Source organism: Nymphaea colorata, chromosome 10 (assembly GCF_008831285.2).
Source record: "Nymphaea colorata isolate Beijing-Zhang1983 chromosome 10, ASM883128v2, whole genome shotgun sequence".
NCBI classification, from domain to species: domain Eukaryota; kingdom Viridiplantae; phylum Streptophyta; class Magnoliopsida; order Nymphaeales; family Nymphaeaceae; genus Nymphaea; species Nymphaea colorata.
Window position 1 is genome coordinate 348,565 of NC_045147.1, and position 22,501 is coordinate 371,065.

Here is a 22,501-nt window from a genome sequence, read left to right on the forward strand (position 1 = left end):
ATTTGCGGATTTCTTTAATCTTTAGTTATGAAGTTTTTCATAATTGGTTTGTCCATCGTAACTTGAATTTTTGTTCAAAAGTTTTTTATTGAACGGTTTTCTATCGCAACCTTTCAAATATATCTTAGCCCCATACGGACTACATGCTTGGCAAATAAATTATTAAGAGCTCTTTTTATTAAAAATGCTAGCAATAATATGAATACATATTTTATTTTATTTATATATCTGAAAACACAAGGCCAACCTGAACTTTCTTAATGTATAATGACAAACCAAATTTGAAAGCCCAACACACAAACTAGTATATATTGTGAGCAAATGGTATATTTTTCTTTTATTTTTTTTCATAATTACTTAACTCCTTTAACAATAACTGTTCCAAAACATTCATTCTAAATTCATGCAATACAAAATACGTATTAGCTTTTCAACAGAGCAAAGAGTATATTCAAATGTGCTTCCACTTTCCAAATGTTTATATAGTCATCAACTTGATTAACAATACATTTAATCTTTATTATGACTATTTAAAAGCGATCGTACAAGTACTTTTCATCTTGTATAGTCTTTATCAATGCACCTTTTCGTAGAAAGAATTTCACTTAACTCATCATTAATATAATAATTTCATGACCAAATATTTAAATAATAACATGCAAATAAATCGCTTACCGTCACGTTAGATTTGTCAAGTATTTCATAAAGTTCAAAACATAATTCCACTATCAAGTGCATAGAACAACAACTCAAATATCGCCATTTATAAATTAATTATCAAATAGAGAAGTTGGACTCAGTTGGTTATTTTCCTAACTGATCCATAAATAAATCCACAAAATGATAATTGAGATCACTAATAAGTTTCAGTCGGTTCATTATCAAACTGATTCTTAATCGGTTTATTGTCTGACTGCTTCCAACATTATTGGCCTCTTTGTTTTCTTGCAGCAATAAATTTTGGTAGAGACCATGCCTAATTTGTCCACGATGAAAAATCTTCCGTGTGCCTTGTTTGTTCCTTAATGTAACAGGCGTATAGAGTGAACTCAAAGATCAAATTGTTGTCTTGTTAGTAAACTTTTAGATATGCTAGGAACATGCAAAACGTTATCAAGTTTAAAATCATTTTGCCTATTGCACATACTCATCAATAGATTTAGACCCTTTCCTTAGGTCCTGGATTTGATTTTTCAGTTGCATCACCCTTGAGCGCGAGTGTGCTGCGTATGATTCTTTCAATGCCTTTCATATTTCAAGAGGCGTCTTAAGCCCAACTATTTGACTATGGACCTTCTCAGTGAGCGATGAAATGAACCAGATCACAAGCAGCTTGTCCCTTCTCAACCATTCTCTATATTCTTGGTTTACCTCAGTGGAGTCTCCTATATACTTTGGTGGAGCAGGACATCTCCCATTCCTGTGACTCATTAAATCATAAGTTATGAGGATGGGCTCAAACTGACTCCCACAACATACAGTTTTCTGCGTTCAATTTTATGCTTAGAAAATGTTGCAGGATGTTTGGAAATTGAATCTAAGTATTGGATGGATGCGTAACCGATGAACGATTTGTAGACGTGGACATGGATGAAGAAGAACTCTGAGTCGCCATGAATCAAGCTTGCTGCACGATGTCCAACTTGAAGCTCTGATACCATAAAATAATTTTTGGATCAACGGAAGAGACACACAACAACAGGTTCGGTTATTGCCTACGTCCTCGGAGAGGTCCAAGTCTGTTACTTCTGAAAAACATGGAGAGAAAACCTTGCCGGCCCATAACAGTGGTAAAGTGCTTGACGTTCCATTCAACTTTTAGGAAAGACAGCAATCGTCAGATGCCAAGACAACCACCTCACCTTGTAATTCTCTTGCTAACATAGACATGTGTTTCTACGATATGAAGATCAACAAACAGATGCATGATATGCACATCAAGAAACACATGCCATCTTAGAAGATCCGACGCCTTCTACAGCCACGCCAACCGTTAGTTATTTGATTAAATTACATTAAGCATATATCTTTCTTCTTTTTGTTGTTAAACAAGTAAAACTCATCTTCCTTTTATTCTATCGATGAAAAAACAAACGAAAAGAAAAATGTGTGAACAGATGAAACTAGCTGAAACTATCTAACACATTTCTTTATTGTTTTTCTCTTAACCATTCTTATGGTTACACCATGTAAAATATATATATATATATATATATATATATATATATATATATATATATATATATATATATATATATATATAAAGACGTCTAAAATATGTAGGTTGAGTTGCCACGTGACATCATACTTACGAGAAAACGGAAAGAACGAACATCGAGGGCTGATAGAGAAAGTTAACCAACCCACTTGAGTTGAGATAATTGGCGATTAGGGAAGAGGAAAATCACGTTCTGGTACAGAATATGGCGGTTGATGGAGACAGGTATTAGATTTAATTCAATTCCAAGGGATTCTGGAAGGTTCGTTTTGTCCCTCTGCATACCAAATAATTGAGGAGCATGAGCATACATTATATCAGCAAGGCAGGTCGCAAGCAAGCCATGCTGAAAAAATAGCTCAATCTGCCGCTGAAAGCATCAAAAAATGTTGTTAAAAGTATTATGAATCATTTTTATATCATAAACCACCGTTAATGCTACCATAAGAGAGATTTTTTGGCGATAGTCTGGCAATATTCATAATCCTACATATTTAAACTCCCCTCTTAGATTAAATAGACAAAAGCGTGAAAAAAAAGTATAGGCTTCGCGTAGCTTTCGCTTTCACGGGGACATAAAGGTCCAAAGTGGGTCCCGCTCCCCACTTTTCTTGGGCGGGCGGGCCCCTTGGTTGGGGATATTTATGCACGGAAGCTTTAGAAAATGACTCTACTTACTAAAAACAATTTATGTGAGCATCGAATGAATTTGGCACACTTGGCTGGATCAGCGATTGATGCGTGGGTGGTTTCTGGATCAGTGACTTCGATACGTGGTTCAAATCTCAAAAGCACGCGCTTCTAAAACAGCCAACCCATGCCCCGGCCGAACCATGTTGGCTTAAGAAAGGTTATGGGGTTTTACATTTTGAGAGGGTGCGACAAAGTCTCTCTATCTAGAATGGTTTTTTTTTTTTTCAGAATAAAATAATAAAAACCGGTTTTTAATAATTTATTCAATATTACAAATTGGGCGGCGCCTCAATTTGTTTCTCACAACAACAGGTTTTTCTCTCATTCAGAATCAGATTATTCTTGCTAAACTTACAGTTGGGTTCACAACCTGAATTTTACAAGGCTGATCCAGGCAACAGTTTCTTTTTTTTTTTTTTTTCTTTTTTGTATAATTGGGAAAAAGGAAAACTAGACTGTCCTTTAATTGCTTAACCGATGGCCTTTAAAATAATTTGTGAGATGCAAATGTGCATTTGATGCAGAAGCGCATAAGATGAGCTAAAGGTGAAACAAAAATTGAAAGATCTCGTAATCTACGAGTGGGTTGATCCATGCCCAAGCGCTCCATACTAGGGGCTGCTTGTCTCCACATGAATTTTATTTTGGAAAACGTGGTTTTTCCCTCTATCGATAGTTACAGAACAATTAATATAAATCTGGTTCTAATCCCAGATCCAGATGCACCTACACCATTACCTACCTAGGAACGAACCGAACCTATCAGGCCTCAAATTTAAAGCTGCGGACAGCCGTGTCTGAGGACCCAATAAGCCGTGGGCATACATACTTCAGGGTATAATACCATTGAACCCCGACTCGGATCGGACTTGGATATGGACCCACTTGGTTCGTCACGTCACATTCAAGTTCCAACTTCTCCGAGTAATTAAATGTGCACTTGTGCAGCACAGATGCATCCCATTAAATAACAACTCAAACATAAGGGTTGGCTTCGTCTAAAGCCCGAAACCCAAGCTATATTATTATTAAGACAAAAAATAATATTTAAAAATATATCAGCCGACCCAAACCGGCCCGGGCCTTTTTTTTTTTTTTTTGGGCCCCAACTCAGGCCCGATCAGGCTGGGTAACAGTCCCACTCTTAGAGAGAAGGGGTTTCCATTGAGAGGGTTTGTAATAGGGGACCGGAAGAAATTGAAGGCCAGTGCCTTCCATGGCAGAGAGAGAGAGAGAGAGAGAGAGAGAGAGAGAGAGAGAGAGATGTCATTCGTTAATCTGTGCATGGAGGGACGAGGTTGATGTCGAACCATAGGGTTGTCAAGTTTTCCTGGTTCTGCCTAGCAGAGTTCACATGGAAATAAACAATACTCCAGGCATTTTTGAGGGATCCCTAGGTCCTTAAAGGCAAGCAGCAATTTATTTATTTCAAGCATATTTTTTCCTGCGATTTTGTTACATGGAAAGGCAGCTGACTTTTCTCTCCCTCATCGATACTGCTTGGCGAAGATTTCATTAGCGTCTTAGCTGGACTTTGAAATTGTAAGATCTTTAGATGAGAATCTGAGGTTTTGTTATTCCTGTTCTTAATCATTCTATGTTTCGTTTTGTTTTTCTTTGAACTATTGCATCTCATTTTCTTCCATTTTGCTGTTTCTCTCCTGCAATTTTCCCTCCTAGCCTCCGTCTAGTTTTCATTTCTAGGGTTTTGTAGGAATGTGCAGGTAACCTAGCCCAAATCGATCATAGAAAGTCACTTCCTTTGTCCTCTTCACATAGTCTCTTATCACTTGTTTCATTTTGGTCCTTTTCTTCTTATTCTTTTATTGGAATTATTGAACACACTTGCACAATCGTTTCTTCTTCTTCTTCTTCTTCATGATTAGTTGAGACGTCAACCAAGTTGCCATAGAGCTGATACGGTAAGCAATCTACCATAGTATATGATGCATTATGATACATTTGATAAATATGTTTTGAGAAACAAATGCCATGAGACTCGTCTGAACTAAGAAATGATTTGTTTTTGAGTATTTGTATAACTACAAAACACACGACCCGCATGACACTGACTTAATTTTGGTTGTATGCATGTAATTCAAATTTTTTGTTGATATCCAAGTGTTTCCTGCTGATTTCTTAAGTAGAATTGGTGTGTCCCAAATAAAAACTGCTTCATTTGGATGAATTGATGGTGCATTCTTTAGTTGCAGCCCCTGTCTCTCTCCCTCTCCCTCTCTGTGTGTGTGGGTGTGTGTTCATAATATATATATATATATATATATATATATATTTGAGTCAAAAATACCATTCTTGGGTTTTTGCCCCAATTGCATTCAATTTTTCAGTTTATTCAATTGGCTAATTTTGAAAGTTCAGATCTATTATAGTATTTGCAAGTAAAGTGCATCACAATCTGATACAAGGAGTTGTATAGGTTACAATCAATTTTTGGTTAATTGATTTTATTTTGGGGTCTAAAATTCCAAATTGCATGTGAAGCATTAGTTTCTTTATGAAATCCAAATTAGAATTGTAATGAATCTCAAACATGTTTTGCATCTTTTTCCTGATCTTCATTTCAGTTTTAACCTAACTTTGCTCTTTTGAATGGATATGTGGTGCTTCCTTACAAGATGTATTTGGTTTTACGTGTCTTATGAAAATCATTGCTATTTGACTATAGATATATTGGTGTTATAAGAGTTTAATTTTTTGATGATCAAGAAAGAATGCAAAAGGATAGAAAATATAGTGTATATTTTTAGGGATTTTAGATATGAGGCCCTTCTTTTTAGATTTTCAGTCTATTATTTTCAAAGGCTATCTCAAAAAGGTAGAAACTTTTACAATTTTCTCTTATATATTGGGTTAATATTTATATAGAGCACTTTTAATCATTGTCACAAAAAATGTGTACGAGTATTATACGGTGAGGAAAAGACAAGTATAATAGGACAAAGTTGTATATCTCAAAAATAAAACGGGAAAATCTCAAAAAAAATTTTAAAGATTTAAAACATTTAATAATCCTAAAAATTATAAAAAATAAAAAATCATAAAAAATATGAAATAACCAAAAAAGTGGATATAATACACGTATAATATGCATTTTAGACGTGTTTTTTATTTTCTGATGTTTTTTTAAAAGACAGAAATAAAACTGCTATTATATGGCTGACTGTGTTGTGCTTATCCTCGTGATATTATGTCTTTATTTTATGTCACAATAAGGACTATCACTTTGGTTGTTTTAATTTTTATTTCCTGTCTTAAACATGTAGGGAGAATGAGGCGCATCAGGCAATTCTGCACCACCCGCTGAAGGAACTTGATTCTATGGACGAGGCTGTATAAAAAGTGAACTAATATATATATATATATATTGTTAACTAAAACTGTGACTTCATTTATAACTTCAATGGTCATCATTTGACTTCTTAAAAATCTATCAATCAGCTTGTAATATGCTTTTAGGTTTATCATCCTCTATATGAACATGGCAGTTCGGTTCACATAGTATAGATGTTCTCGATAAGCGTTTTTCATGCATAATATTTGGAGTCGCCACGTTCGTGACTGTGCAACCTATATCTAGATTTAACCCTTGACTGTGGTTATTTTTTGTAAGTGAAATAATAAAGCAATAAAATGGGAAGCTAACATAGGCTAAGAAGGCAAATGGGAGAGCTATTTCCTATCACGTGAACAACTTTAGCACTAGAAGTTAGTGTGCTGTAGTACCATGGCCTAAATAAACTTGCCCCCCTGTAGATCAGTTTGAGAGGGAAGAAAATGCCTCTAGTGAGTAAGGCCCTGTTTGATGGCAGGAAAGAATTTAACGTGGTAAATTTACCATGGAAAAGAATGCTGGAAAAAAAAATATGATGAAATTTTACCTCTTCCAATTTGAGGTTATGTTTGATTGCAGGAAAGTTTTTTGTAGGGTAAAATTAACTGTGCTTGGTGCAAAAGGTAGTTTTTTATATGGTAAAATTAACTGTGTTTGGTGCACAGGGTAAAAAATATGAGAGACTTTTTTCCTGATCGTTAGAAGTTGTTGTTTAGGAGTGACAGTCATTGATTAGGAGTGACAGTCATCATTTGGGCAATTTATATGCATCCAAGTCGATTTCCTTGCAACCAAGTGCATTATTAGTCTCCAAACTGAGGGTTAGGAGTATGCATGCAACTCCCAGCACGAATAAATCTAGTACATCGATTTGGCAAGAGGCACCCTTGAACTGAAGATTCAACCAGATAGATTATAGAGACACAATGTTTTGATCAATTAATCTACTCTCCATATATAATTGGTAATCGGTAAGGGGTTCCACAGAAAATAAGGAAGATGTCTAACAATCATGAGCACAAAGAGCTGTAGAAAACATGGAAGAGTGTTTGAAATATAAATATCTGTCTTAAACTAGGTCGCACGTAACGATAGTTGTTATAAATGTATAAGCACTGTTACAAGAAAATTGTTCCTTTCCAATTGCATAAAAAGCTATAAAATTACAGAGATGATGGACATATATTACATCACGTCATGCCAGCAAATTCATTGAGGGTAAAGATCACAAAGATATTTCAGCAAGGTGGAGAGAACAAATTGAGTGCAGGTCGAAATCACCCAAGGGCGACTAGAAACAAAGTTGGCACCTTTTGTTGGATAGTGGCCATTGAGCCCTATCCGGATTACGAGATTAACTCAAAAACTTCTCGTGAGATAAAGATCACAAGAGATAAAGTTCATCTTTATCTAAACATTTTCCTAAAAGATCTCTCACGCTAACTGCTGCTGTGATTTGGGAAAAACCTAAGGGGCTGGCTATTTATACCCATCAATGCTTAGTGTTTTGGTTAATCTCTAGAAGATTACCCGAGCCCCTTAAAAGGAAACCCCTAAATTTGACAGTATCCACTTGCTCTTCTACCTCTTCTTTCTCCTCTGTCTCTGTCTCTTTCATCTCTGATGTTAGTCACTTGAAGCCTAATCTGGAGCATCCGGTGTGAACTAGTTGAGGCGCTTGAGATGCCGTTCCGCTGACTTTACACCAACATTGGTAATAGAGCGCAGAAGATCAAGGTCTGGCACAGGTAAGTTATATTCAGACGATATCCATACACAAATAGTGTATGAACTTAAATGATTAGAGCATGCTAGATCATAGATGAAGAACTTTGCTATGTGTATGAAGTATGTGAGGCTAAAAACTTTCTGTGTGCATGAACAAGATGCTTAAATAATAAAAAGATCAGTTTGAATATATGTTTTTTGTGCATGTTATACAAGAAGCATGAGGATTGCAGATTGCTAAATGTACTTTCTGTGCATGCAAATTCAGAAAGATAGAGGCATTTAGTACACTATGCTGGTAGATATTGCATGTGTAAAGTTTTATGTGCCTGTAATCCTAGAAGACGGAGGTTATTTGTTTTAACTCTACTCCCTTTGAGAGCTTCTGATCTATGGCGCTGTAGACTAGAAGCTCTCTGGTGACAGACAACACTACTAATGACAGCCAGCGTTGTCGGCCTTGCAAGAGTAGAGAACCTTACAAGAACAAAAAAAAAAACCATGATTGGGATTTTCTTTTTCTTTATGAACCCTCTGTTGCAGCTGGAAAAATTCACTGTTATCAAATGCATCTGTTTTGTCCCTGTTGCCTTGTGTGTGCCTTTTTTTATCTGCTGTAGCCTGTGATTTTTAAAACAGAGCGTTGAAAATTTGATCGGAAGGGGCATAACGGTTTAGGGCTTCTGGTTCCCACAATTTAAAATACCACCACCACAAAAGTCCTATGGTTTAGAAATTCGACTCCTCTGCTCCTGCCTTCTCTACCGATGAGCAACAGTCGACCGACAGTCTGGAACCTAGTCGTCTTCCTTGTGCTAGAAGCTAAGATTTCCTCGTGCTGGTAGTAGGGAGGTGACTTGGGTAAAGGAGGAAGATGACGTTTGATGCTTCGCAGACTACCTCTTGACGTTCTTTTGGGTCTGCCGGTGTTGGGAGGTTGTCTTCCTCACGGTGGCAGCACAAAAAGAGCGATGGCAGATAAGGTATCTACCCAAACCCCAATTTGAGTAGAAAGGGCCTCAGACTGCTCTCTGCTAGTAGGACTCAGCTCCAGCCACCTTCTGTGGGGTAGAATGGTCCTCTCTCGGGTGGTAGTGGTGGAAGTCGGGCAAAGGCAGCAATGGTGGCGCGGGAGGAGAAACCCTCTGCTAGGGTTTCGCGAGAAGGAAGAGGAACTCTCTAGAGGATTGAGAAGCAAAATACGAAAATGAAATTTTTTCAGCGTAAAAGGGCTTTTATAGTCAAAATTTGAAAATTACAAAAACAGTCCACCTTTTAGGCATTATGTTCAAAAATGTTGTTACATGTTTGATAAATTAAAGCCGCAACATTTTTTGCTAAAAGATTTTTCAAAAAGAGGCTCGCGAAAGTTATTTTCATCAGAAACCAGGAATTTTAAAAGAAATTGCCTTGGGGTACTCTCAAAGTTATTATAAATTACTGAAAGAGAGTCCCGAAAAAATTATTTTGCAATTTCAGCAGAAAACTACAGTTTTATGGATAATAGCCGCATTTAATCTAAGCTTTGTTTGTTCTAAATATTATTTTAGAATGATGTTTGAGACCCCTTGATGTGATATTCATTGTAATGTTTTCCCTTTTTTTATTGTTCTTTACTTGCTATGAAAAATAAATTTAAAAATAACATCAAGAGTGAGAGCCTCTGAAATAGCCAAGACTGAGAAATTAAATGGAACAAACTTTCATGCATGAAAACATAGGATTATGTTGGCCCTAACTTTGGAAAGACTCATTTATGTGATCAACCAGCCTTTTCCTTCTTTAGGAGACAAACCTATAGATGAGGAAATAAGGGCATATGAGTCATTTACCACTCATGACCATATGGCTAAAATTATCATGTTAACTTTCATGAAAGATGATTAGATCAAAGTATTTGAGGATTGCCCAACAGCCAAGAAAAGAAAATATTTGATATCATTTCTTACAAATACAACACCACTACTGCGATGCAAGTGCAGTTACTGTTAGAACAATATAATTTCTATAGGATGAAAGAGTCAGACGGTGTAATGGACCATGTTAATAAGATGTTGATTATGGCTAAAGATTTAGCCATGGTGAGGAATGTAATATCTGACAACATGCAAATTAGCACAATCCTGAACAGCCTACTTCCTTCCTGGGATGTGGTAGTTACTGCCTTGAGTCTCCAATTTGATAATGTTACTTTAAAAAAGCTTCCTATACAGTTAGTTATACAGCAACAACATCTAGCCAAGAGAAAGAATGCACAACTGATGACCGTTCAGGAAAAACCTGCTAGTAGTTATGTACATGTAAGACCCAAACAATTTAAAAATCGAAACGATGACAAGTTCAATAGCAATTTTGCATGTACTAAGAAATCTCAAGGAACTGTAGTGAAATGCTACAGATGTGAAAGGCCTGGACATATCAAGAAGAACTGTAGGACAAAATTCTCGAATAAGAAAGATAACAATTGTCAGGACAACAACAACAAGAGGAAGCCGCAAGGGGACTCCAACAGAAAAGTCATCTGTGTCGTATCAGAATGTTTGTTTGCAGATGAAGATTTAACTTGTTGGTGGGTTGATTCAGGAGCTATTCGTCACATTGCAAAGACAAAGAAAGACGTGGTTCGCATGGAAGAACTGGGTCTAGGAACAAACAAGGTCTACATGAAAAACAACTCATATTGTGACGTCACGAGAATTGGGGCATATCGACTAAATGTTGGGGGTACTAGTGTCGTACTCAATGAGGTTTTATATGTCCCTTCTATGAGGAGGAATCTAGTGTCTGTCCCTGCACAGACTGAGAAAGGTTTTCATGTACGTTTTATTTAATGAAAGTAACAGTGGGAAAACATAGAAGAGCCATGTTCGATGAAAAATTTGTAAAAGAATATGGTATGTTCAAACTTAATGATATAAATGAAGCTTCTAGTTTTGCTTATTTCAACTGTGCAGTGAGTGTGAATGTAAACTTATGACATGAAAGATTAAGCCATATAAGCATAAAAAAGATGAAGACTCTAGCACAACAATGTTTAATACCTGACATAAATATAAATGATTTTGCAAAATGCTAGTCGTGTGTATACGAAAAGATGGCAAGGAAATAATTTTCGTCTGAAGTAATTCGGGCCACTGAACTATTGGAGATAATCCATACTGATATCTGTGGACCTTTTAGAGTTCAAACTCATAAACTCATAGTGACAAGTTATATTTTATAATAAATTTCTCAAGATTTGTTATATTTACTTTATTAGATGCAAGTTGGAAGTACAAGAGAAATTCAAGAAATACAAATATGAAGTCGAGAGACAACTTGAGAAATACATTAAAGTTGTAAGGTCTGATCGAGGAGGAGAATACACTTCTAATGAATTTTTCGAATATTGTAATGAATTCTTCGAATACTGTAAAGACCTTGGAATTAATAGGCAAAAAGACAATGCTTAAAACACCACAACAGAATGGTGTGGCTGAGAGGTGTAATAGAGCCCTCTTGAACATGGTGAGATTCATGTTGGTAGGTGTACAATTACCAAAAGTTTTTTGAAATGAAGTTGTGTTAATAGTTATGTATACAATAAATTGAGTGCCCTGCAAAGCAGTCCCAACCACTCCTTATTATGAGAGATGGACTGATGTAAAATCAGATATGAGATATCTGAAGAGATGAGAATCTGTAGTATACGTAAAAATTCTATATCAAAAAATGGACAAACTAGATAACAGATCAGTAAGATGTGTATTTATTGGATATCCAAAAGAATTCAAGGCCTACAAATTGTATCATTCAACTATGAGACATATAAAAAGTAGAGATGTAGAGTTCATAAAAGAACTCAATTATAAAGATTTTGATCCAGTTGAATATCGAAATGATACGTTGGATGATCTGATTTATTCAAAGGATCAGTCTGGTAATGAATCGACTGGAGATCAGCTTGGTAATGAACCAACTGAGCATGAATCATCTGAGGAACAGTCTGGTAATGAACCGACTGAAGATCAGTTAGGTAATTAACCAACTGATCCGAGTACCTCGTCTTCTCAACGGTTATGAGGTCATAAAAGACCTAGAGCTCATCATTCATATTTGAATGATTATTATGTATATCTAACAGAGGGGCTAACCATTTAGCAGATATTGACGAATGTCTGACAATCTGATATATGACGAAGTCATAAGCTCACATGAATCGTCAGATTGGATGATAAAAAACTCATTGGATGTAAATGGGTGCTAAGGAAGAAGTATAAAACTGACGGATCAGTTGAGAAATTCAAAGCTAGACTGATGGCGAAAGGTTTTTCCCAAAAAGAAGGAATTGATTACTCAGAAACCTATTCGCCGGTTGCAAAGTTTGCATCAATTAAAATAATTTTGGCTATGACAACATTGTATGACTTTGATATTTGTCAAATGAATGTGAAGACTGCTTTCCTGAATGGTGAGTTGAAAGAAACTATATATATGACTCAACCACTGGAGTATGTCATCAAGGAAAAAGAAGACAATATGTACAACCTGAATAAATTATTGTACGAATTGAAGCAGTCGCCTAGACAGTGATATTTTGCTTTTCATAATGCAATTACAAAACATGGGTTGGTTGCAAACCAACTAGGCCACTGTGTATATGTTTGGAAAAACGAGTCTTTTCTATATCCTGTCATTATATGTTGATGATATATTATTAACAGGAAATGATAATGACATGATAAATGAGTCCTGTTCTTTCAAGAAAGTCTTGACTTTTCAAAAGAGTCCCGACCTTTCAAGAAAGTCCTCAAAACAAAGACTTGACTGAACAAGAACTTCGAATGAAGGACTTGGGTGAAGCATCTTATATATTTGGAATAAAGTTCACTCGAGATAGAAACTCAAGAATCCTGAGTTTAAGCCAAGAACGATATATTCATTATATCTTAAAGAAATTTGGTATGTTAAACTGCAAACCAGTTGAGTCTCCTATAGCTAAAGGAGCAAACTTAAGTAAGAGTGATTGTCCTGGTGAAGGACAACAAAAATTAAATGTTCCATATGCACAAGCGATTGGCAGTCTGATGTATTTAATGCTTTGTACTAGACCAGACATAAGCTTTCCCATCGGTGTGATGATTCATTATCAAAATAATCGTGGATGGCCTTACTAGCAAGCTGTCAAAAGGATTTTTTAGTACATTAAAGGAATGAAAAGATTGAAATTGTCCTACCAAGCAGATGAGCTAACTTTAGTTGGCTATTCCGATACAGATTTTGCAAGCTTCAAAGATGATAGTAAATCAACTTCGGAGTATGTTTTCCTCTTTGGAGGTGGAGTGATAGCCTCGTCTTGTAAGAAATAGGGATATGTTGCTCAGCATACTGAGGAAGCAGAGTATGCAGCACGTAATGTTGCAACTACTTTTACTGTCTGGATAAATCGGTTCTTAAAAGATTTGAAATTAGATTTTGCGCATGAACCAGTTCAACTGTACTGTGATAGTCAGGCAGCGATATCTTTATGAAGAATGTAGTTGTTAGGTCAAAGGGTAAACATATAATGGTGAAATACCATTATGTTTATGAAAAGATTGAGAAAAATGAAATCTCGGTTGATTATTTGCCTACCAATGATATGGTAGTTGTTAGGTCAAAGGGGCTGGCTATTTATACCCAGCAAGGCTTAGTGTTTTGGTTAATCTCTAGAAGATTACCCGAGCCCCTTAGAAGGAAACCCCTAAATCCGACAGTATCCACTTGCTATTCTACCTCTTCTTTCTCCTCCATCTCTGTCTCTTTCATCTCTGCTGTTAGTCACTTGAATCCTAAGTCTGGAGCATCTGGTGGTGAATCAGTTGAGGCGCTTGAGACGCCGATCCACTGACTTTACTCCAACACCTTTGCTCTCAGGTGTGCTGCAGATAAGGCAGCATTTCCTCTTAGGTTGCTAGCAACAGCAGCCTTCATTCCCACTGTTCCCGAGTTGATAGAAAATATGGCCAAGGAAAAAGATGCAACAAGCTTGTCATGAACCCTTTTGAGCTATAGGCCTCATTCACTAAATTTAACCACGTTCTTGCTTTTGGAGTTGTGGTGCTGCCAACCAGCCTTGTTAGTGGTTAGTTTTGAAACTAATGAAAGAAAATTGAGAAGCTTCAAGGATGCCTTCATGCAACTTGTGCATCTTTCTTTAAGAAGGAATTTTAGAACCTGTTCAGCCAGCTGACCACCATTTATATGAGCTCCAAAAGAAACCTACTGGAACAACCCATCAGTGACTTATGTGCAGTCATACTCAAAATGGGCGAGCGCACTGGCATATTTAGGCATTAAGTGGTCCATAGTGATTTGCTGTTCACTCATCTCCTAGTTGGCGTGGATACGTGTGAACTATGTGGCAATTCAACAACACTAGAAGATGGGGTCTGCGGCTGTGGTGGTTGTGAGATAACATCACCGATGCCAAACCCATCCACTTCCATTCTATCCATCCCATCCCACATCATTTCAGCTGGAAAGAGTTAAGCACTTAACAAAATAATAATGATCATTATCGACATTAAATAACAGGATAATAATGACCTTAAAAAAGGGATACATTCTGCCTTCCACATATCAGTGATGCTGATACCAGGATCCATTTGCAGCCAATAATCCTCGCTCTGCAACATGCAAATCATCCCCTCAAAGTGACCACAAGTATGCTGCTATATTAATAAGGTACGACATGATTTTCTGCCTAAAAAAAGACATTGCAATTAGGATTCTGGTTTGGCTTTATATTCCAGAGCCCACGAACAAAATCGCCCAAATGGATTCTGCAATATAAAGTTGAGCCCAAAACATTCAGTTTACTGCTTCAAAAAACCAGATAAGAAATACCAACAAACAATCACCATCAACATTTTTTTCTTCCAAGTTGTAACAGCAAAACAAAAGCATAGCAGGCACCCACCAAGCAGAGCATGATAGAAGTGAAAAAGGGAAATCGTGAGAGGCATACCTGAGTAAAGGAGCAGCCAAGAGAGATAAACCCAAATTTCCTGGTGAAGATGGTGCCTGAAGACGTTGGGGAAAGAGGAGAGGAACGAGAGAGCGAGAGAGGAAAGGAACGCGAGATCAAGAGCCGACAGGCAGTGATAGAGGAGAGGAATGACAGAGCAAGAGAGGAGAGGAAGGAGAGAGCGAGAGCAGCGAGAGAGTGAGAGAGGAGAGGCAGCCAGAGAGCGAGAGGGGAAGAAGCGCGGGGAGAAAACTTGAGAGCCCTAACGGCTCTCAAAAAAATCTGTGTATCATAAAAAAAGATGTTACTATTTTCATTGCTTGTCGAAGGCTTCTCTTGCTAAAGTAAGCTGGAGCTGAAGTCCTCCAGCCATGCTTTTTTGCGTCGGGCTACGTGTGTGCAAAGCTGTGGAGGCATCTGGAAGGCTAGAGAGATCATATTTTGGCGACATTCCTATCAAAATTGGGGCAGGGAAGGCGGCATGCGCCGACAGGCGACAGGTACAGTTCAGGAATCTGAATTAATAGAGTGGGATTAGACTAGATTGCGTTACATTCAACTTCTTCTTCCTTTCTTTCTTTTTCCCCACCAAGAGTCGGGATTCAACTCTGATTCTGATATAATCTAAAGGTTCAACTTCAAACCCAGTTGGGTACAAGCACCAATTAAACCAAATACTATGAATCACAAAATTCAAGCTAGCCTAGATATCGTAGCTCGTCTGAACCATTTAACTTTGAGCTTCTTTAAAAGAAGTTTTGCACATAAGAATTTTGTGACTCCGAACCAGATTTTATGGTTCATAGATTTGGTTTAATTGGTAGTTATATATATATATATATATATATATATATATATACACACACACACACACACGAAAGACCTGTTTGTTTTAAGTTTTCTTCGTGTGTCCTGTTCGTATTTTTCTTTTGAACATGATGAGGCCAGGACAGAGCCAGAACCTTATGGTAAGAAGCATCAAGTGTCAAATTTTAAAATTTTAAGGGGCACTGATATGTAAATGAGAAAAATTGGTTAGAAATATCAATATGAAAATAAGAAGTTAGTTGGGGTCCATGTGGGCAATAGACCAAACGTAGCCCACCCCTGCCTCTGCCCCCATGACGAAAGGTTTATAAATGTTTTTAGTTAGTCAACAAAATACCAAAGAGGCCGAACATGATCTAGATAGTGTTTGGATCCATGTGCATGGTCAGTGGATACGGGGTGCCCCATCTTTGGTTTCTTGAAAGTTGAAACCAAGACGTGAGGCGACGACTATGCTTTCCAGGTATGCTGGGATAATCGGGGAAACCGTTTTCGGGAAATATCCAGAAATCCAGAACTTTGGATTAAATTTGTCAATAACGGTTCTTGTCGCATATTCAGGTAAGACAAGGCAAATCTCAAGTATTCAAGGGGCCAATCGCTCCGGTTTCAGATCTGCCTTTTTCAGAACATTGGGATCCAAACCTGCATCGCGTAAGAGCGTTAGAATATGATTCTGAAAGGTCAATAAGATATAAGCATGAAAAAATGAAGAGTAGGCGGCGTAACGTCAAAGAGCGATCCATATATAAGCATTACTGGATCAAGTATTTATGTAAAATCAACACGAATTTGGATCCATTTTCTGAAAAACTTGAGGGAAATCTTCGTCGGCTCGTGACAGTGTGGTAAAGTACTTGACGTTCCGTTCAACTTCTAAGAAAAGCTGCATCCTTCAGACTCCCAGCAACTCTCTTACTTCTATGGAATGAAAATCAATAAACGCATAACTAATTGGAAGAGCTGACGCTGTCTACCCGAGCACTGATATGAACATCAACAAACACACGACTATTTAGAAGAGACAACGCTTTATTGATAACAGTCCCTCTAAATGTTTGTTCAAAAAATATTTTAAACAAAATGAAAGCATCTTAATTTGATACAGAAACATGTTTTACTTTAAGTTGTTTTTATGAAAAATTATCATTTCAGCACCATCAAAATTTTGATGTTATATGAGTCATTCAATACTTTTAGTATAAAAATGCCATTAAATTAAACAAATGATTAAGTTAGTATATGTTTCTCATCAACATATTCTAGACATCAGATCTTGAAGGTTATATTATAGAGAAATCATCTTAGTCAATGTATTTAATCAGTTTGATTTTTGTCTCTCACCTAGTGGTTTGGGACTTACCAGTTACTATATATATATATATATAATGAGAGAGAAAGAGAATATAAGAGAGTTAGAGTTTATTTTTTCTTCAAGGGGACTAAGAATTTCAAAGGAACTTTTGAAAAATTTTTACAACGGTTTTCCCAAATTTTTCACCTTGGCCCCCAACTTAAAATTTTTTATCAGTAAATAAATGACTTATGTCTCATCCATGTCAACACATACTTATGATTACAATTATTTAAATCAATCTCTCTCTGTATATAATTACTAGTTAATCATTGAATAAACTGCAATTGAAAGAATAAATGACTGAAAACTCAATCATATGAATATATACTTGTGATTACACATTATTTAAATGAATCTTTATAAATATAAATATACAAGTTAAATAAAATGGATCAACTATAATTGAACAAACCAATGACTTAAATATGTTTATCAATATGTACTAATGATTGCAATCATTTATGTGCATTTATATATATATATAATTATAAGTTATTAAAAGTAGCCTTTACTCTCCTTTAACCACAGCATAAAATCCCTATGGATATTTCTCGAGACGTTTGAAATTTGAATAAGTGGCCACCTACCAACTTCTAGTCCAAATAAGAGCGCTATGCTCCCTGAAGAATCACATAATCATGAGATTAAAAGGCAAAGCTAAGCTGTAAGAGAATATATTTTTTACAGGCGCTTTTTATGGTTAAAAATACTTGTTTTCAGCTCATTAGAAACTTTATAGAATTTTATTTCTGCTTATAAATTGGTAATTTAACATTGAATATAGAACATGCACATAGAATTTCCTGATTGTTACAGCTCCCCAAGAGCACGATCCTTTATCTTTGAAAGGGAAAAAGAAAATTAAATTCTAGGAAGATGGTAACTAGGTGCCTGACATAATACGAGCTGCCCAGCAGGAGCAGAGCCAAGGGGGCATCTGCATGGCCTCTCGTCTCACCTCAAAAATCTTTTTTTTTAAATTATATGTAAATTTTAAAAAAATTCACTTGTTTTATATAAAAATTTTGAAGAATGATATTTGGGCCTTGTTAAAATTTGGAAACTTTAATGTGATCTTGTTCATCAAAATTTTTTGGCTCTATCCTGCACTTACCCTGAATGAAATGGACGAAGGAGAAAATGAAAAAGACAAGCAGCGGAGGCCATAGAGAATTATTGGCTATTAGGAATGAAGGAAAACGACGAACTGGTTCAGGATGGTCGTCGATTGGGTCCACAATGTGGGTGTCCTATCCTGCAGCCGCCTGACCGCTGGTTGACATGATTGATGCACATGCTTAATCAAAAGATGCTTCGAATTTTTAGTTGAACAGTAGATTACTTCATGAGCCATGAGAACTGTGTTGCGCACACCTGGTTGGCTTAGCGACCAGTAAGTAACCGGTTGTCAAAGACATTTATACAAACTACAGCAACATTAGGACTAACCCCATTTAAGTGGAAGCTTTTGTAACTTGTTATTGAAAAATTTACTCCGCAACAAACCCGTGGGGGTTAGGAGAGTACCTATCTTTAATATTAAAAAGTGTAGTCACGTATTTAAGATTGTAAAGAATTTTGAAAAACTTATAAAAGAGGTTATTAAATAATTTGTTCCCATGGGTTTTAACAACATTGCCTTCCCATTCAAATTGGGCTGTGGTCCAACTTAGATGGGTTTTGTAGTGCAAGTTTCTTCATATTACCCTTTTCCAAAGTTGATTACTTTATTCATTTGTAAATGCTTCATGGCCAGTTGGATTCACAATCTGACTTTTATAACAGTAATTTGAAGGAAAAGGTTTTTGTACAATAGAGAAAAAGAAGACTCGACCGTCTTTTCCTTGCTGGATGATAACAGAGAGATGCAAATGTGAATTGGGACAAGAAGTGCACTGAAGCAGAAAAAGCAAAAACCGAAAGCTCTCGTAATCACGTGCCACGAGAGTAAACTAAACTACGGGCTGCTTGTGGATCTGTCGGCTTATCCAGATCCAAGTAATTCATACCAGTGGCTGTTTGTTTGTCTCCCGCATTTGAATGTTCTTGGGAAAACGCCAACGTTTTTCTATTTGGTATGGCTACATGATAGTTAATCTAAATTGTTTGCACATGCCATTCCTAAGCTTGGGTTTGGGCTGGACCGACACCTGAAAATTGAGTCTTGACCGAGCTTAACTCGACATCCAAGCTTGGCCCCAGCTCAGTTCTTCAAATATGAAATAAAAAATTTTAAATATACAATATATATATCATTATTAAATAAATATAATATTAAAAAATAAATCAAGCCAAATTGGGTTCCGTCGAGCCAGCCCAGGGCAATTTTTTGGACCCGATCAGGCCAGGTACTCGGTACCCATCAAGTACCTGGGTCTGACCTAGCCATTTTCTCACAAAACAAATCTAACAAGCCCCGGACCGAGGTGTAAATTGTGATTTTTTTTTTCTTTTGGAGCATAAGGAGCATAAATAGCTTATATTAGGAGAGTTTGAGATGATTATTCTCATTATTTGGCATGTTATTCATCTACATTACAAGATAACAAACATGAAACTCGAGTTAAAGGATATAGTCAGTGGTGGTGAAGGTAGAAATTTTTTTTTTTGAAGGGAGATTGATTCACAGGTTTTCTTACCTAAAAGGACATTGTAAAGATTATAGGATCTTGGTATAAAAATAAAAGAAAAATGAAAAGCTGGAGTGCCAAGACCAACCCGCCTCCGAATACAGAGTAAGTATATTTTGATGGTTTTATGTGTGGCGGATTTTCTTAAATAAACATTTAAAAAAGGACCTGGTGACTCGAATATGACTGAATATGGACTCGCCTCCTTGTACGGTTGATGCAGAAGTTTGATGCTTCCTCAAAAGTTAATAATTTCATAAATTTGTGAAAATCGATGGGACCCCTTTACTTGGGTTTGCGAGCCGGTGGTTGTTGAGATTCTTGAAGTTCATCTTAAGGACGTAAACAACAAAATTTGCATGGTTTTTTTTTTTTATATCACATTTAAATGGTAGTCCAGAATCTTAGGCGCAAGATAAATTAGGTTATTGAAAACTTAAACTTCTGCAATTTTTTTGAAATCTAATTACACATTAAAAAATTGGATTAAATTAATTGACATTTTTAGCTTTTCTTTCACAAGGACCACAGTTATATGATTAACATTTTTTTCTGGAAAAATGTTAAATAATTTAACTTTTAAGCAATTTCAGCTTCACCTTATTTTTTGTTTGTCAATCCCGCCGGCATCTGACATGAGAAATTGGTGTTGGCGCACAAAATGACGAAAGAAGACGCCATTAAAGTACAAAGGAACATAAAAGGATGCTAATTACAATGTTAAATATGATAAAGGCAATACAACAGATAGAAAATACCACTTTTTTTTTCCACGTAAAATGACATCTTTATTCTCCCTTTCTCTTTCTCTCTCTCTCTTTTTATATATATATAAATATATAATAAAACCCGTAAAGCAGCTGCTTAATGGACGATCATATTCAAATTGGATATACTTTGAATAAAATTGTTTTTTCATATATTCACATATTCAAATACAAATAAAGAAAAATCGTACTAGAATCTAAATCTGAAATCCAATTTCACAATCCAATCAAAATCTTATTCTTACATTTATCTCTCAATCAAAATTTCGATCTGAATTTGGACAATTTTCAAAATAGAAGAGCATTATATAAAAGATATTTGTTTAAAAGTAAATCTAATCTGAATCTGTATATGAATCCAATTGGATATTTGTGTATATATCCAAATATGAATCTGATCCAATATCATTTCTTAAACCCGAATCCAATTTGATTTCTTGAACATATATTAAACTTTTTCTTTTCATATCTGATTTTTTTCTTTTTTTTTTTTTAGAATGGTTCGGTCATATATCAGATCCAAACCATATATATTGGCATCCCTAATAATGGACATGTCTGGGCATTCCTCTATGGTTGGCATTAAAAGATGTTTGGTTATACATAAAGTTGTAAGTTATAGCAAATTAAATCCGTACTTTCTTAACCCATTCCACGATGTGCACATACATTCACATTTGAGTCGATGGCAGCAACTATTTTCTTCTCCCCACGAAAATCAAATGGTTGTTGTTACGGCATGTCTGGTTGCTGAATGATTCGTAACACAGAGCCTGCACCGCACAACACCCATTCAAACACGGTAAGAAAAATCTTGAATTGACTCTTGAGGTTCAACACATTATTTATAAAGGTACATGATATTTGTATCAGAATTGGGAAGGCGACTACAGGTAAAGATTCAGAGTGCAACGGGAGTGGGATTTGGAGCAAGATTGTGCTCCATTCAACTTCGTTTTTTCCCTTTTTTCTCCGTAAGAGTCCCGATTCAACTATGATTTGATACAAATCCAAAAGATCAACTTCAAAAACAATTGGATGTACAACAATTGATCTAACCAAATCCATATATCCATAAAATCGTAAAGCTGGTCTTGGATTCATTAAGTCAAGCATGGATTTAACATTGAAGTCACATAAGACCTTTGGCTTTTCTATCAGCAATTCAAGCGTAGACCTAGTTTGAATAATTTAACTTTGATTCTTCATAAGACCTTTTCCAATATTTTTCTACCAAAAATTTACAAAATGGAGTATGAAACAATGGATTTCAGAATAAAACTGTATTTTCATATAGATATCTTTTTCTTTTTTTCAAAATGTGCCCAACATTATCTCCACAACAAGGAGATGGTGATAAAAGAGCGTTTTTGAAAACTATAATTTGTTTAGAAGTCCTGTTTTAAGTTTCCATGGTACATGTTGTTCTTGTTCGACATAATGAAGGGTTTAAATGTGCCTTATCATCGTTTTAGACTTGAAATATATTCACATCTAAACCTAAGCATTGAATTGTTACTCTAATTAGACCGATTGTCGATTCTGAATCCATTTTTTTAACTTGGATCTTGTACAGAAATCCAGGTCCAAGTGCAAACTGGTTGGGGTTTGGATTCCATCGCATGTACAGGCTCACCATCGAACTCAAATCGAGTACGTATCTAGTTTGAAGTCCAATCAATAAATTAGATACAATCTAATTAAAAATAAATCTTGCTAGCGGATCTTGTGCTAGTCAGAGCTGAACTAGGTTTTAGAAAATAGCGTTTACCTTTGAGCTGATCCAAATCCCACTAATACATAATACCGAATAAAAGTAGATAGATTTGATTTAAATATAAACTGTTTAAATCTCCACCTTATCGGTTAAATTTTCAAGATCACAAATTTCGATCTATCAAGTGAATTAATTAGGAAGAAGAATTGATTTCGCTTGGGGT

General features: G+C 36.0%; 1 long non-coding RNA gene across 1 annotated transcript; it reads right to left on the reverse strand.

Annotated features, from left to right (window-relative positions):
* Positions 1–14,402: 14,402 nt before the first annotated feature.
* On the reverse strand, positions 14,403–15,522 carry LOC116263131 (uncharacterized). Its single transcript, XR_004174571.1, has 3 exons — positions 14,980–15,522; positions 14,575–14,794; positions 14,403–14,487 (listed from the first exon to the last, which is right to left on the reverse strand). It is a non-coding gene; the product is annotated as an uncharacterized LOC116263131 (long non-coding RNA).
* Positions 15,523–22,501: the final 6,979 nt, after the last annotated feature.